Source organism: Hyperolius riggenbachi, chromosome 4 (assembly GCF_040937935.1).
Source record: "Hyperolius riggenbachi isolate aHypRig1 chromosome 4, aHypRig1.pri, whole genome shotgun sequence".
NCBI lineage: Eukaryota > Metazoa > Chordata > Amphibia > Anura > Hyperoliidae > Hyperolius > Hyperolius riggenbachi.
Window position 1 is genome coordinate 338,602,716 of NC_090649.1, and position 18,474 is coordinate 338,621,189.

At 45.8% G+C, this 18,474-nt stretch overlaps 1 protein-coding gene across 8 annotated transcripts in view; it reads right to left on the bottom strand.

The window, feature by feature from the left end:
• Positions 1–18,474, bottom strand: part of TIAM2 (TIAM Rac1 associated GEF 2) — a 1,035,624-nt gene that overhangs the window by 144,797 nt on the left and 872,353 nt on the right. The window lies entirely within an intron of this gene.

The following is an 18,474-nucleotide window of genomic DNA, read 5'->3' on the forward strand; positions in this document are numbered from 1 at the left end:
GCTGAATCACATTGTTATGAATACTAATTAAGCCAGGATTATATGCCTGACATATGTTAACCTGGAACTATTATTGGGTGCAGTCTTTGTTATCATAGGTATTGTTCTATGCTATTGGATTCTTGAATTCCTCTAAAAGATTTATAATACAGTCAAGAAGTGCTAAACGATTTAGCACAGCATGTTTGTCATTGGCAAGACTGAGCAACAACAGACAGATTCTAGTTCAATTATGTTGTCTCTTTTTCAGGTAAGTGATGCCCAAAAATGACATACTGGGCATTAAGGCAGGGGTGCCCACACTTTTTCAACTCGCAAGCTACTTTGATAATTACCGCGCCCCAGAGATCTACAAACATTTAAAAATAAATAAATACAGATACCTTCCCCCTACCAGCACATTATCAAGCAGACTTTCCGTCCCCCCGTATAGGTAGCCAGGTTTAGGTGCCCCCAGTATAGGTAACCAGGTATAGATGCCCCCAGTATAGGTAGCCAGGCATAGGTGCTCCAGTATAGGTAGCCAGACATATGTGCACTAGGATAGGTAGCCAGACATATGTGCTCCAGTATAGGTAGCTAGGCATATGCGCCATAGTATAAGTAGCCAGACATATGTGTTCCAGTATAGGTTGCTAGGCATATGTGCACTAGGATAGGTAGCCAGGCATATGTGCTCCAGTATATGTAGCTAGGCATATGTGCCACAGTATAGGAAACAAGGCATATGTGCTCCAGTGTAGGTAGCCAGGCACATGTGCTCCAGTATAGGTAGAAAGGGATATGTGCTCCAGTATAGGTCGCCAGGCATATGTGCTCCAGTATAGGTAGCCAGGCATATGTGCTCCAGTATAGGTAGCCAGGCATATGTGCTCCAGTATAGGTAGCCAGGCATATGTGCTCTAGTATAGGTAGCCAGGCATATGTGCTCTAGTATAGGTAGCCAGGCATATGTGCTCTAGGATAGGTAGCCAGACATATGTGCACCAGCATAGGTAGCCATACATATGTGCACCAGCATAGGTAGCCAGACATATGTGCTCTAGTATAGGTAGCTAGGCATATGGGAATCAGTTGACAAGGGTGCCTCCATAGACTTTAATGTTATTTCTGCAAATATGGGCTACAAGGTGGTGAAAAGGGCGCCCAAGTTTTTTTTCAGCTACAAAGTTTTTAATTCAGCTACAAAAGGCCGCCCCTTTGTAGCCCATATTTTTCATACGGCTACAACAGGGATATGTGAGGGAGCAGGCTGGAGTGGTACTTTGTACTGGTTGAACTCGATGGACGTAAGTCTTTTTTCAAACCAAAATAACTATGTAACTATGTAACTATGTAAGGTTTTTGATTCTGCTACAAAAAGGCGTCACTTTGTAGCCAATATTTTTGATTCGGCTACAAGGTTTTTGGCTACAAGGTTTTTGATTCTGCTACAAAAGGGTGTTAGGCATCACAAGTGGGGGTCCTTAAGGTTAGGCACCACCGGGGAGGGTTCTGTGTGAGAGTAGGGAGAAGTTAGGTCATAGTAATCACCAGAGGGGTCTTAGGGTTAGGCATCACGGGGGGGGGGGGGGGGGGGTCTAAGGGTTAGGCACCACCAAGAAGGGTTAGGCACCACCAAAGGGGGTGTTAGGGTTAGGCACCATAAGGGGAGGATTCTGTGTGAGAGTAGGTAAAAGTTAGGACATAGCAATCACTGGGGGGTCTTAAGGTCAGGCACTACCTAGGGAGTCTTAGGGTTAGGCACCACCAGGGAGGAGTTAGGCACCACCAAGGGGGGTTAGGTTTAGGCACCACCAGGGGAGGATTCTGTGCGAGAGTAGGCAGAACTTAGGTCATAGTAATCACTTAATCACTGTGGGGGGGGGGGGGGGGTCTTAGCGTCAGGCACCACCAGGGGGGTCTTACACCACTAGGGAGGGGTTAGGGTTACGCACCACCAGGGGAGGGTTCTGTGTGAGAGTAGGGAGAAGTTGGGTCATAGTAATCACCAGAGGGATGTTACTACTACATACACTACCACTAGGGAGGTGTTAGGCACCACCAGGGGAGAGTTCTGTGTGAGAGAAGGGAGAAGTTAAGTCATAGTAATCACCAGGGGGTCTTAGGGTTAGGCACCACAGGGGGGGGGGGTAGGGTTAGGCACCACCACGGGGTTGGGGTTAGGCACCACCGGGAAGGGGTTAGGGTTATGCACCACCCGGGGGGTTAGGGTTAGGCACTACCAAGGGGGAGGGTGTTAGGGTTAGGCACCACTAGGGTGGTCTTAGGGTTAGGCACCATCAGGGGAGGGTTCTGTGTGAGAGTAGGAAGAAGTTAGGTCATAGTAATCACTTTTCTCAGCTATATCTGGAGCCCTTTTATAGCCCAACAAATATTGCCTATTACAGCATCCTGTTTATAAACTAAAACTAGATTTTTTGGCTACACCAGGCACCCTTAGTAGCTGAATTTGGCATATGGGCTACACCGGCCACCCTCTGTAGCCAAATTTGGCATATGGGCTACACCCGGCACCCTTCGTAGCTGAATTTGGAATATGGGCTGCACCGGCCACTCTCTGTAGCCAAATTTGGCATTTGGGCTACACCAGGCGCCCTTTGTAGCCGAATTTGACATTTCACCTACACCAGGTGCCCTGTGTAGCCGAATTTAGCTTATGGGCTACAACGGGCTCCCTTTGTAGCCGAATTTGGCACATGGGCTACACCAGGCACTCTTTGCAGCCAAATTTGGCATATTGGCTACACCAGATGCCCTTTGTAGCCGAATTTGCCATATGGGCTACACCAGATGCGCTTTGTAGCCGAATTTGTTACATATGCACAACTCTGAGATATGAGTGTAACGACAGTTTGAGTATGTGTGTAGGGAGATGTGCAATAAAGTTGGTGAGTATGAGAGCGCATTAGGTATAAGCAGCATGGGGATGATAGCGCACATATGGATGCGCATTGATATTAATTTTTTATTCGTATTCATTTCATTTTATTTCTGTAATTGATTTTAGTCCTTGTGAGAGTGCTGTTACACTATGTACAGTAAAGTGCATCCACACGAGCGCCTAGCAATGAGGAGGGCGGAGTTGCGGGGGTCACGGGGATACGCACGGCGGTATATCAGAGGCTTCAGGTCAGCGTGTGACCAGCCCCTGAATGAGTCATTACGACGAAACGTAAACGTAAAGAGCAAGGGAGCGCGCTGACGTCACCAGGAAGGAATCGGCAGAATCGCGTAGACGCACTGCCCTGTGTACCGCAGCCAGGGTGAGGAGAGGTCGGTCACTTACTGCCATTTAATGCTTGCTTTTAATAAAGCTGGAAGTTTTATCTGGATATACCACCTGGACAGTACAGTTTATCTGTTATACGCAAGGTGCAAGTTTGGAGCTGGTGAGTGAACTCACGAGGGGGGCCTACCTATTGAACTTCCCAGGTGGTGGCACACCCCCCAGGAGTGCAGCACGAGGTGTCAGAATTTGTTTTTAAAAGCAGTACTGGGCACTATGTGCGCATTTTATCTTTTATAGGGAGATCTTCATGCTGTGTGCAGTAAGAACAATTTGATGCGCAACCTTTTTTTGAATTTTAACTGTAGTGAGCGAGGTACTCTTGTGGAGTTGCAATCCCCTATACCCTGTTGGCTTTTCTCTGTGGAGTGCAGTTGAATTATTGCTTATTGGTAAGACTTTTCCTCTTTTGAACTGCTGCAGAAATGGACGTGTTTGAATTCAGGAAACACAGAAATGTGGACTTGGATCAAATCCTTCAAGAAGATTTAACCACACATACGGGCTTGGAGCAAAACTTTAAGCAATTGCAAAAACTATATGCTGAAGGAACTTCAGACATGGTGGGATCTGGCAGCCCTGCATAAGTATGAGAAAAAGGGGCTGGTTTATAAAAGATACAGGTGGGAGATTGTCCCCACTGTTTGTGAAGAAAGTGAGGATAATAATAAAGAGTGGCTTGAATACGTAGAAGCATGTGGGGTGGGAATGGTTACATTAATGGTTAAAAGGAAGACAAGGAGACTGGAATGGTTGGGGGGCAGAGGTCGAAACCTTAAAGCTCAAATTGGATCCATTCAAGCACTCAGAAGAGTATCAAATGAGATCCAATAAATTGCAAGAAACTTTGAATAACGCAGAAAAGGATATCATACTGGACAAACGAAAACAGTTCAGTAAGGATATCCAGGTCTATAAGAACAATGAAGCTTATAAATGGCAGAAGATAAAGCCTGCAGATGGCACGGCGGAAAAAATGGAAGTCACAGGGGTAGAAGGGAGTATGGCGACCCAGGGAGTAAAGTACAGGAGAGTGGGGCAAGACCTAAAGGAGGGCGGCGGCAGGAGTGAGGGATCCGGTCAAACCATCTCAACCTAGGCCACAACCCCAACCACAAATTTATAATGGAGGCAGGGGTGGAAATTCAGGGAGGGGTAGAGGATATAATCCCCACCCAATAAAACAATTCTCACCCAGTCAGCCTAAGCCCCCGAGGATGAATGAGGGACAGGAAAGGGGGGTGGCTATGGGAGGGGGAGGGGTCATTACCCTAACCTAAATAGAGTTCAATTAGGCTTTGTGCCAGACTTTCCTGTGTACAACATATACAAACCCCTACAACTGACTCCTCTTCCCCACACGACTCTTCCTCCTCCTCCTCCTCCCCCGTCTGTGCTGCCGCAGTTGTTAAGGAATCATCTGCTTCTGGTGAGAATTGATCCCACAACTCTTTCTCCTGTTCCTGTTCTTGTTCACGCTCCTCCACAGCTTGATCCACCACTCTAAGCACGGCACGCTCCAGGAAGAAGGCATATGGGATCAAGTCGCTGATGGCGCCTTCACTGCGACTCACCAGGTTTGTCACCTCCTCAAACGACCACATGAGCCTGCAGGCATTTTGCATCAGTGTCCAGTATTTCGGGCAGAACATCCCCATCTCCCCAGACTGTGTCCTTTGACTGTGGTTGTAGAGATACTGTTTGACGGCTTTCTCCTGTTGTAGCAGGCGGATCGAATTCCAGCGAGTTGGGCTAACGCAAATCAATCGTCTCACCGGCAAGTTGTTTCTCCACTGAATATCGGCAAAGCGTGCCATGGCTGTGTTAGACCGCCTGAAATGCCCACACACCTTCCGGGACTACTTTAGGACGTCCTGTAAGCCTGGGTACTTAGACACAAATCTCTGAATTACGAGATTGAGCACATGTGCCATGCAGGGTACATGTGTCAACTTACACAAATTCAAAGCCGAAATGAGATTGCTGCCGTTGTCACACACCACGTTGCCGATGTCCAGTTGGTGCCGGGTCAGCCACTGATCCACCTGTTTGTTCAGAGCAGCCAGGAGAGCTGCTCCAGTGTGACTCTCCACTTTTAGGCAAGACATGTCTAAGATGGTGTGACACCATCGTACCTGGCATGCAGCATAGGCCCTGGGGAGCTGGGGCTGTGTAGCTGGAGAGGAGATCCCAGCACTAGTAGAGTTGAACTGCCACTCAGCCAAGGAGGAGGAAAAGTATGACAGCGAAGAGGATGTAGCAGGAGGAGAGGAGGTGGCAGCAGGCCTGCCTGCAAGCCATGGAGGTGTCACAAGTAGGTCCGCTGCACAGCCACATACTCCCTGCTTGTCAGCGGTCACCAGGTTGACCCAATGGGCTGTATAAGTATTGTACCTGCCCTGACCGTGCTTGGCAGACCAAGCATCCGTGGTCAGATGGACCCTTGACCCAACACTGTGTGCCAGAGATGACACCACTTGCCTCTCAACTTCATGGTACAGTTTGGGTATCGCCTTTTTAGAGAAATAATTGCGGCATGGTATCTTCCACTGCGGTGTCCAAATGGCCACAAATTTACAGAAGGCCTCAGAGTCCACCAGCTGGTATGGTAACAGCTGGTGAGCTAACAGTTCCGCCAAGCCAGCTGTCAGCTGCCGGGAAAGGAGGTGACTGGCAGAAATTGGCTTCCTCCTCACACCTTACGTCCATAGTGTCGCCTAACTCAGACATATGAGGTGGTGTAACTTGCTTAGCGCCTTCATCTTGTTGTAACAGTAGTTGCTGTGAATCAGTTAATTCCCCACCAAATAACTCCTGTGAAGTGTCAAATGGAACGGATGTGGTGCTAGTAGTAGAGCTGGTGGCTGTGGAAGATGAGGTGTTCTGTGTTAAATAGTCAACCGCGTCCTGACAATCTTGGGAGTTGATGGGACGTGCCTTCTTCTGAGCACTGTATTTTGGTCCAGGGCCACACGAAATCACATCAGCACGACCTCGAACAGACCTGCTGGGTGGCCTTCCTCTGGGTCTGCCTCTACCTGTTTTGTCCATATCGGGGGGATGAAGTGAAAGGTATGCACTGACTTGACTAATACAATGTGCAGTCACACAGGTGCAGTTAACAGGTATGCACTGAGTGGTATATCACACTGCGTGCGCTCACGTAGGTAGGTGGTTGCACTGAACAACAGGTAGGTATATGCAGTGCTGCTGAGTATTACAAATGTGAACCTGTCACACACACGTACCGTGAAGAGGTACAGTAACTGGTGGTATTAAATATCACATTGCGTGCGCTCACGTGGGTAGGAGGGTGCACTGAACAACAGGTAGGTAGGTATATGCCGTGCTGCTGGGTATTACAAATGTGCACCTGTCACACACACGTACTGTGAACAGGTGCAATGACTGGTGGAATTAATGCGTGCGCTCACGTAGGTAGGTAGGTAGGTAGACTAAACAGTGAACAGGTGCAGTGATTGGGATTACAAATTTGCAGCTGCCTGTCACACACAGGTAGTCACTGAATATGCTGGGCCTGGCAGTGGCACAGTAGGAATTAAGGGGCCAAAGGCCAGCTGCGACTGACTGACAGGGCTGTATATAAATATAATGCAAGTGGGTCACACACACACACACAAAAAAAAATTGATCACAAGAACAAGATTAGCTCTCAAAAGAGCTGTTGAGCGGTGCTTTTTTTAGCAATAAGAATCAGCAAGGAGCAAGCTAACAAGCTTATAAGAGCCTAACTAAGCTTTCCCTATGAGAGTCAGCAGCAGCTCTCCCTTCTCCAATTACTGCAGGCACATGAGTGAGTAAAATGCTTGATGCTGCCTGCCTTTTATAAGGGGGGGATGGGGAGGGCCTCCAGGAGGGAGTGTAGCCTGATTGGCTACAATGTGCCTGTTTACTGTGATGTAGAGGGTCAAAGTTGACCCTAATGATGTACTATGGTGGCAAATCGAACTTCCGGAAAAGTTTGCGGTTCTCCGTGATCGCGAACCCTGGAAGTTTGCCGGGAACCATTCGCCGGCGAACCGTTCGGGGCATCACTAAACATAAAAGTTTTTTGACTTTCATGTTACCTTTCATATCAGGCAAATCGTTCCAGAACGTTACTTTGTAACGCATCTAGGATCTTTTAATAGTCCAGTGCTGGCATTTTCCCGTCTGATTAATTGGAACTAGCATCAGCATTGAACCGCAACTTCCTGACATCACTCCATAGATCATAACGCATGCACAAAATCGGGTTTGTGTACATGTTGGCTAATGTGAAAGAACCCTTAGGGGTAAAAAATGTGGAACATGAACTGGTTAACATTGGTGGCATGCAGGGTTTTCTTAGAGATGCTATACAAGACTTCATAGCAGAGAATAATCTAATTTCTCAGCATCAACAATGGTTTACTAAGGATAGGTCTTGTTATTTGCATATTGATATTGATATTAAGAATTTTGTATATTTGATATACTTGGACTTTGCAAAGGCCTTCAATACTGTTCCCACAACAGTGTGGTGCAGAAGTTGAGGATGTGAGGTCTGGGAAATAATCAATGAGCCTAGATAAGGCACTGGCTAATGGTGGCCATACATGGTACAATTATTTCATCCAATCTTACCATTTGTATGTAGTATGAGCGTAAATTAAGTGAATATACTGAAAGGATAATTTAGGCAGTTTCCTTATATTACATAAAAATGGTAAGATTGGATGAAAAAATTGTACCATGTATGGCCACCATTATGGAGAGAAAACAAGTTATGGTCAATGGATCATATTCAAAATGGGAGTGTTAGGCTTGGAGGTGTAATCTCCACAGTCAGCATGCAACACATAAGCTGACGTGAAGGAGGTACACACACCAGCACAAGGCATCAGGATATCCCCAGTTTAGTGGAGGAGAGGACTGGCTCCAATAGGAGATTGTGGTGCACAGAGCCGGTGCAGATCCGAACAGCCACAAACAACACTTTCGCAATAACGTCTCAGCGCAAAGTAGCGCCGAGCGCATAAACCAGGACTGAGGAGATCAGGACAGGTAGACAGAATGAACGCTTGCTAGCTAGCGGCTACTTAGCGACAGCAAGCGTCCACAATAAGACAGACTGGAATGAGGCAGCCAATGCGTTTGCAGCGATGGCGTGCCTCACAAAGACAGGACAAGATAGTCAGGAAATAGCAGGATCAAGATAGATGAACGTAACACAGACAAATATACAATCAGTATGTTTTCCTAGCGTATTACAATTACAGCTATCAATGAAACTATTTGTAACGTCTGACTAACATATGTATATATCGGCAATGAACCGATATATGACATAAGCAGGAACACTGACTAGCACTGGAGCAATACAGGGAACAGGACTCAGAAGGATTCGCTATCTCTTCGCAGAGATGAACGCAATACACAAACAGGACCAGGAGCAGGATACTAGCTCAGCACGGGTGCTCAGCACGGGTGCTCACGGGCGCAAACTACCAAAACGTGCTGGAAGGCTGACTAACTGAACACAGGAAATAAACAGTTCGTGTACGTATATATCAGCGACACTGATGTATCAACGTAACACGAATACAAGGAAAATAACAAAATGCGCAAGTATGCGTATATATTGGCGATGAACCAATATATGACACAAGACAAGCAGAGTAACAACTTCTAGAACAAGAGCAGAACTAGGATGACTCGCTGACCCCTTCGCAGGAGTCAGCGCAGTCTACACAGACTAGGAACGAGGTGGGGCACGAGCAGAGTAACAGACAGAATCTGAGACTATGGTAGCCCATCAAGCATTGCAGGAAGCAGTTCTTTATACTGAGGTCATCCAATGGGAGCAGACCTGCAGATTCCCACACAAGTGAATGGTAATTAATCACAGGCTGACAGCAGGAAAAGGCAGACAATGATATGCAGCCTGCAGGAAAGGGATTGCCCCTCCATTGCAGCAGACAGTGTTTGTTTACACAAAAGCATATTAAACTGTCATTAACTTCAGAGCGACTGCAGATGGAATCAGCAACTAGTTTAAGTGCAAACCAAACTATGCAAGAAAATGCATGTAATGACATCAGAACTGCTTGGGTTACAATACCACTGCAGCCAGCAGTAAACGCTGCAGACATGATCATAACAGGGAGGTTGTTAGCAGTGGATTGGTAGTGGGTCCGGTACTCTAATTTTTTTTTATTAATGACCTATTCAATTAATTAGAATGTAATGTTAATATTTTTGCAGATTATTAAAAGTTGTGCAGAATTATCAACACACAGGAAAATAGTAACACATTTAAAATTTGGATAGGATGGCTATATGGGCAAGTAAATGGCAGATTAAATTCGATACTGTTCGACAATTCTAGGCACTGCATTACAGGAGGAACATTGCAGTTTTAGAGCAGGTGTAGATATGGGTCAGAATATTGATAAGAGGGATGGAAGATCTCATTTACCAAGAAAGGTTAGCTAAACTGAGCTTATTAGCCTGGAGAAAAGATGCTTTAGAGAAGATCTACTCAACATGTATAAATACATAAGAGGGCAATATAAAAGCTTTGCAGATTATCTTTTTGTACCTAGGCTTGTGCAAATGACAAGAAGACACTACGGCCTGGTGCACACCAAAAAACGCTAGAAGATCCGCAAAATGCTAGCAGATTTTGAAACGCTTTTTCTTATTTTTCTGTAGCGTTTCAGCTAGCATTTTGTGGTTTTGTGAAGCGTTTTTGGTGTAGTAGATTTCATGTATTGTTACAGTAAAGCTGTTACTGAACAGCTACTGTAACAAAAAATGCCTGGCAAACCGCTCTGAAGTGCCGTTTTTCAGAGCGGTTTGCGTTTTTCCTATACTTAACATTGAGGCAGAAACGCATCCGCAATCCAAAATCTGCAGCAGCCCGGGAGTATGCGTTTCTGCAAAACACCTCCCGCTCTGGTGTGCACCAGCCCATTGAAATACATTACCCTAGCGGATCCGCACCCGCATGCGGATCGCAAACCGCAGCCGAACCGCTCTGGTGTGCACTAGGCCTCACTGTGTAGAAAATCACTGAGCTCATAGGCTAAGATAGAGAGAGTTCAGTTCAGTTAGATATCACCATTCAATTGTAGTCACAGTCCAATCAGCTTCAGGTGAATCAATGCAATCCCAGAACACAGATGTTCAGCTTCTCAATATCCATTTCATTGCGCACCACGTTCTCTATTGATATTTTGTCTATGAGCGCAGATCATTTTTCTATTTGTTTATGACACTACCTGTGTGTTGAAGAAAAAAAGTTTTTGCTACCTATTCAAGAAGGGGTTCTTGACAGTAAGAGTGGTTAAAATGTGGAATATATTACCACAGGAAATATTTATTGCAAATTCTTGATCTGCATTTAAGGGGGTCTTGGATTCTTTCCTTGCATTGAAGGACACCCATGGCTATAAATACTAGGTCATTCCCAGCAGTGTTGATCCAGGGATTTAAACTGAATGCCATCTAAACCATTACTGCCACATGGACGTGTGTCTCACGTACGCGGGTCCTTTGGCTACAGCCGCAGGGATGTAAGACTCGCGTTCATGCACTTTTTGGGGCTGCACGCGATCTTGCAGGGGGAAGCCTGCGATCGCAATGGTCCCAGTGACAAGGGGGATTGGCAGCATGGGACAGAAGTCCCCTGAACCAATCCATGCATGTTCACTGAGAATGATCATTGTTTTTGTTCAAAACAGTGATCATTCTCAGATCTTGCCGCTGTGCTGCCTCCCGCTTGCTTGTTTCTGTCCCTCCCACCACCGATTGTTAGATGAATGAATGGGAACTCCCCTCTAGGTCCTTGTGATCGCAGGCATCAAAGAGGTGCTTGCGTCACTTCCAAAGTAACACTGCCACACATTACTTCCTGTTTAGCGTACTTATTGTACACGAATAGGAAATAATGCACAAGGACATCTTGTAGTCAAATAGTAAAATTACACTTACAGACTTTAGGGAATAAAATGTTATTAATATGTATGTCAAGAGGGTACATTATTATTAAATTATGGGCTAGTAATTAGTGATGGATGTAAAACTGAAAAAAATGCACCTTTATTTCCAAATAAAATATTGTCACCATACATTGTACTAGGGATCTAATTTATAATGTTGCAATAACCGGGACAAATGGGCAAATAACATGTGTGGATTTTGATTACTGTAGCATGTACTTTTTTAGAGCTATAATGGCCAAAAACTGAGAAATAATGTTTTTTTTCCATTTTTTTCTTATTATTCCCATTAAAATGCATTTAGAATAAAGTAATTCTTAGCAAAAAGTACCACCCAAAAAAGCCTAATTGGTATAGCTCATTTTGTTGTGATAAAGTTATTTGGAAACGAAAGGGAGGAACGCTGAAATGTGAAAATTCCTCTCGTTCGTGAAAACAACGCGCATGCTGAAACGGTTAAGTTGGGAAGGAATTTTTTTCCTTTTAAAGCGGTATCGTCACCATAAAAATCAAATTTCAACAGCAACTTTTCTGAGTGTATTAATTGATAAAGATGCTAATCCTACATTCAAAACTTTTTCTGCTGTTTTGATTTGGAGTTATCACATACTTAAGGTACACTGGCCCTTTAGTAGTCGTGCCAAAGAATTGCATGCTGGGGTTTTTTTTTATCTATAATCTATTCCTCCTCTTCCCTTTATTTCCCTGCCAGCTTCTTATCTGAAACCTAATACCCTACTCACTTGTGTTTACAAGCAAGGCTGAGGCGACTTAGCGATTGGAGGAGACAAGAAAAAAAGTAAAGGGCAGAAATGACATCACGAGTTAGCCTTAACTGGGTGCAAAAGACATGGCCCCCACCAGGAACAGAATTCTTGTAATTTACTATATAACATTCACTGAAATCAAAACGTGGACAGTATAATACATGTGTTACGTAAGTAGGTCAAAGACAAAGCCAACATTAAAAATGGAGAATGCAAACATGGAGTCTCCCAAATTTTTTTGAACTGTAATAACAAAGATTTTAACCTACTAAAAGACATGATAATAGAACAAGTACACCATTCTAATCAATATGAACTTTTAGAACATTAAGCAAACGTGAATCGTGCTTGACAATACAATTGGGTACATTACCACCACGAGGCCCCTCCATTGCAGATGCCGACCTCACCAGGTGGTGAGCAGCAGTTATGCGCCTGAGCAGAACACTCCAGAGCACGCGATCGTGAGTGGCGTTCTCGCAGGTGCAGTAGATGTAACGGAAGGGACCCAAGTACACCGGCTAGAAGCGGAGCTGCGGCAAGGGACATATCGAATGTCAGGGGCTGGAGGAAGCCCTGGGTAAGTAGATTTAAACAAAAAAAAAAACTCCTTGCATCTGTCCTTTAAGACACACCCTTGCCACATCTTCAGTCATGTCCCAAATGCATGTGTGGCCATGAAAGCAAGTATAGTTGAGATGTAGGAGGCACCAAATGCATAGAACCTAGCAGCAGTACTCCCCTGTCCTTAAAGAAAAAAATAAGGTCCTAGCATGAAACATAATTAGGCAGAATTTCACACCAATAGGAAGTGGTCCCCCAAATATAATTAGGCAGCATTTCACACTAATATAATTAGGTTAAATTAGATTTACTTACCTGAGGCTTCTTCTAGCCCCTAGCAGTCTATTACTTCCCTTGGTATAGTTCCGCTGCCCCCTCTGACTACAGCACATGCACATCCGCGCATCTCTCTGGATCGTGGTCTCAAAGCCAAGAGCGTTCTATGCTTGTGCAATTTAAGTCTTTGTGAACAGCAGAACCACAGAAAATTAAGATAATAGTCTGTGCATCTTAGCAGCGTCCACAATGAAAAGACTGTATTCAGTTGTTATTAGAATTTATCATTTACAGTGGGTTGCAAAAGTATTCGGCCCCCTTGAAGTTTTCCACATTTTGTCTCATTACTGCCACAAACATGCCTCAATTTTATTGGAATTCCACGTGAAAGACCAATACAAAGTGGTGTACATGTGAGAAGTGGAACGAAAATCATACATCTTGCCAAACATTTTTTACAAATAAATAACTGCAAAGTGGGGTGTGCGTAATTATTCGGCCCCCTGAGTCAATACTTTGTTGAACCACCTTTTGCTGCAAATACAGCTGCCAGTCTTTTAGGGTATGTCTCTACCAGCTTTGCACATCTAGAGACTGAAATCCTTGCCCATTCTTCAATGCAAAACAGCTCCAGCTCAGTCAGATTAGATGGACAGCGTCTGTGAACAGCAGTTTTCAGATCTTTCCACAGATTCTCGATTGGATTTAGATCTGGACTTTGACTGGGCCATTCTAACACATAGATATATGTTTTGTTTTAAACCATTCCATTGTTGCCCTGGCTTTATGTTTAGGGTCATTGTCCTGCTGGAAGGTGAACCTCCGCCCCAGTCTCAAGTCTTTTGCAGTATCCAAGAGGTTTTCTTCCAAGTTTGCCCTGTATTTGGCTCCATCCATCTTCCCATCAACTCTTCAGCAGGGACAGGGAAGCTGGTCAGAGATGCCCCCCCCTGAGCATGATGCTGCCACCACCATATTTGACAGTGGGGATGGTGTGTTCAGAGTGATGTGCAGTGTTATTTTTCCGCCACACATAGCGTTTTGCATTTTGGCCTAAAAGTTCCATTTTGGTCTCATCTGACCAGAGCACGTTCTTCCACATGGTTGCTGTGTCCCCCACATGGCTTGTGGCAAACTGCAAACGGGACTTCTTATGCTTTCTGTTAACAATGCCTTTCTTCTTGCCACTCTTCCATAAAGGCCAACTTTGTACAGTGCATGACTAACAGTTGTCTATGGACAGAGTCTCCCACCTGAGCTGTAGATCTCTTCAGCTAGTCCAGAGTCACCATGGGCCTCTTGACTGCATTTCTGATCAGAGCTCTCCTTGTTCGGCCTGTGAGTTTAGGTGGATGGCCTTGTCTTGGTAGGTTTACAGTTTCCATTTCTGAATGATCGCTTGAACAGTGCTCCGTGGGATGTTCAAGGCTTTGGGGAAAAAATGTTGTAGCCTAAGCCTGCTTTAAATTTCTCAATAACTTGATCCCTGACCTGTCTGGTGTGTTCTTTGGACTTCACAGTGTTGTTGCTCCCAATATTCTCTTAGACAACCTCTGAGGCCCTCACAGAGCAGCTGTATTTGTACTGACATTAGATTACACACAGGTGCACTCTATTTAGTCATTAGCACTCATCAGGCAATGTCTATAGGCAACTGACTGCACTCAGATCAAAGGGGGCCGAATAATTATGCACACACCACTTTGCAGTTATTTATTTGTAAAAAATGTTTGGAATTATGTATGGATTTTTGTTCCACTTCTCATGTGTACACCACTTTGTGTTGGTCTTTCATGTGGAATTCCAATAAAATTGATTCATGTTTGTGGCAGTAATATGACAAAATGTGGAAAACTTCAAGGGGGCTGAATACTTTTGCAACCCACTGTAAATGCCTGTTAGGCAATTCTCCTGTCCTCCTCAATAGTCCTCCTCAATAGTCTAATTTATATATTTTCTTAACTGGGAACAATTTTCTTATTTTGTAATTAATTTAATTATACCTGAAATGGATGTGTTTTGTATAGAATTTGTTTGGAAAATGAATGAAGGAAATATTTTATTTGGTAGAACTTAGCTCATACTACAGTATATACTGCCCTCATTGCTATAAGAAAGTGAAATGTGTTTCTGGTTGACCGCTTATTGTTAACACAGTAAGTAATCTGTGCTTCTTATTAGACAAAGCAGTACAATCTGGAGGGTTATTGGTTAGTTTCTGTTTACTTGATGCATCAAAGATGGTCAAAATAAATACTAAAGAAAGTTTTAATAGTAAAGAAAACCAATGGGTGCTTCTGCCAGACACAAGGGGGTGGCTACCAATCAGCTCCCTTGCCCACTTGTGGTCTATATAGAGAAACTGGAGACACCCTCAGGGAGTATGTCAGTAAGTAGCACCAAGTGAACCAAGTCTAATCCCCCCACTGTGCAATGAATACATGATATTGAGAAGAGCCACTTGCCGACCGCCCACTACCTATGGGCATCAGCAAAGTGGCATGCCCAGGACCACGTAACGCCGATGGACGTCGGGTCCTGGGACTCTATCTGGCTGGGGATCGCGCACTGTGATGCGCGCGCATCCGCCGCCAATAGGCTCCGCCCACCCGTGACATCAACCCGTCGGCTGTTTGAAGCGCTGGCTGGTTGTTAACCCCTCGATCGCCGCAATGGAAACGTACAATACGCTTTGTAATGTATACAAAGAGTATTATACAGGCTGCCTCCTGCCCTAGTGGTCCCAGTGATCGAGGGACCACCAGGGTAGAGATGTAGCGAACTGTTCGCCGGCGAATGGTTCCAGGCGAACTTTGGTAGTTCACGTTCGCCTGCAGCAGGCAAACTTTTGCGGAAGTTTGATTCGCCCCATAATGCTCTATTGAGCAAAACTTTGACCTTCTACATCACAGTCAGCAGACACATTATTGCCAAACACACTGCTCTCACTGCTGGAGACCCGCCCTCCCTCTCCTCCTCCTCGCAAGGTCCTTATACCATTTGACTCACTTGACTGCCTACACTAGTGCCTACACTAGTTAAAGGACAACTGCTTCCCTCCACCCTCCTTCTACCTATTCCCTCCTCCCTCCAACCGGAGGGAGGAGGGTCTCATCGGCCACGGAATTCTAGTATTTAAAAAGCCAGCTTACATACCGTGGCGGGGGATTAAACCCAGGTCTCAGTGTATGGTAGGTAACTAACATATCCATTATACCACCAACACTTCTAGCTGAAGCTAGCTGAAGCTAGCCTAGCATGTGCAATTTATGCTCAATCCAAAAGAAAAATAACATTTATATCATGCTTTTCTCCTGGCAGACTCAAAGCACCAGAGCTGCAGCCACTAGGGCACACTCTATAGGCAGTAGCAGTGTTGGGAAGACTTGCCTAAGGTCTCCTACTGAATAGGTGCTGGCTTACTGAGCAGACAGAGCCGAGATTCGAACCCTGGTCTCCTGTGTCAGAGGCAGAGCCCTTAACCATTACACCTTCCAGCCACTGCTTAAGGATATGTAGGCAGGCATGGCCTTGCCTTTCGTGTTCAACAGTTGTCAAGAGAAAAATTAGACAAGACAAATAACATTTATATCACGCTTTTCTCCTGGCGGACTCAAAGCGCCAGAGCTGCAGCCACTAGGGCACACTCTATACCATCCAGCCACTGCTTAAGGATATGTAGCACGGCCTTGCCTTTCATGTTCAACAGTTGTCCAAAGAGAACCCCAGATAGCCAGGTAGATTCATCTCTCTCTCTCTAGTAGGGATGGTCACCGCTTTCCGCGGTATTGTATTTTTGCGCATAAATGGATTGAGCATAAATAGTACATGCTAGGCTGGCTTTAGCATGTAGTGTTGGTGGTGGCAAGGCCATGCCTGGCTACATATCCTTAAGCAGTGGCTGGATGGTGTTACGGCTCTGTCTGCTCAGTAAGCCAGCACCTATTCAGTAGGAGACCTTAGGCAAGTCTTCCCAACACTGCTACTGCCTATAGTGTGCCCTAGTGGCTGCAGCTCTGGTGCTTTGAGTCTGCCAGGAGAAAAGCATGATATAAATGTTATTTTTCTTTTGGATTGAGCATAAATTGTACATGCTAGGCTAGCTTCAGCTAGAAGTGTTGGTGGTATAATGGATATGTTAGTTACCTACCATACACTGAGACCTGGGTTCAATCCCCAGTCACGGTATGTAAGCTGGCTTTTGAAATACTGGAATTCCCTGGCAGATGAGACCCTCCTCCCTCCGGTAGGAGGGAATAGGGAGGAGGGTGGAGGGTGCTCCGGGTATTAGAACCCATGAAACATGTTTGCTAACATTTTTTTAGCCAGTAGAAATTTTTGTCAATTTTGAAGTTCGCATCCCCATTGAAATCTATTGCGGTTCGCGAACCGAACTTTCCGCGGAGGTTCGGGAACCGAAAAATTGGAGGTTCGCGACATCACTACACCAGGGCAGGCTGCAGCCCTCCCTCTCTGCACCCAAGCACACTGATCTGCCCCCCCCCTGCCCCCTGATCGCCCACAGCACCGCTCAGACCCCCCCCTGCTCACCCCCCAGACCCCTGTTTACACCCAATCACCCCCTAATCACCCATCAATCATTCTCTGTCACTATCTGTCGATGCTATTTTTTAGATTAGGTCCTAAACTGCCCCCTGGGGGCTCCTGATCACCCCCCCCCCACCCTCAGATCCTCCCCAGACTCCCCCCCCCCGTGTACTGTATACATCTATTCTCCCCTGTAATCACCTGTCAATCACCCCCTGTCACTTCCACCCATCAGCTCAGACCCTAACCTGCCCCTTGTGGGCACTTGATCACCCGCCTATACCCTCAGATTGCCCGCAGACCCACCCTCAGATCACCTCCGAAAGTGCATTGTTTACATCTGCTTTCCCCTCTAATCACCCAGTGATCATCCATCAAACACCCCGTCACCACCTGTCACTGCTACCCATCAGATCAGACCCTAATCTGCCCCTTGCGGGCATCCATTCACCCGCCACACCCTCAAATAGCCCCCAGACCCCCTCTGATCAACTCGCCAGTGCATTGCTTGCATATATTCTCCTCTGTAATCCCTTACTGATCACCTAGCAATCACCCCGTCACCACCTGTCACTGGTACCCATCAGATTAGACCCTAATCTGCCCCTTGCGGGCACCTAATCACCGCCCACACCCTCAGATAGCCCCCAGACCCTTTCTGATCAACTTGCTAGTGCATTGCTTGCATATATTCTCCCCTGTAATCACCTATCAATCACCCCGTCACCCTCTGTCACCACCTGTCACTGGTACCCAATCAGATTAGACCCTAAGCTGCCCCTTGCGGGCACCCAATCACCCCCTCAGATAGCCCCCCAGACCCTCTCTGATCAACTCGCCGGTGCATTGCTTGCATATATTCTCCCCTGTAATCACCTACTGATCACCTATCACCCCGTCACCCCCTGTCACTGCTACCCATCAGATCAGACCCTAATCTGCCCCTTGCGGGCACCCAATCACCCACCCACACCCTCTCTGATCAACTCGCCAGTGCATTGCTTGCATATATTCTCCTCTGTAATCACTTACTGATCACCTATCA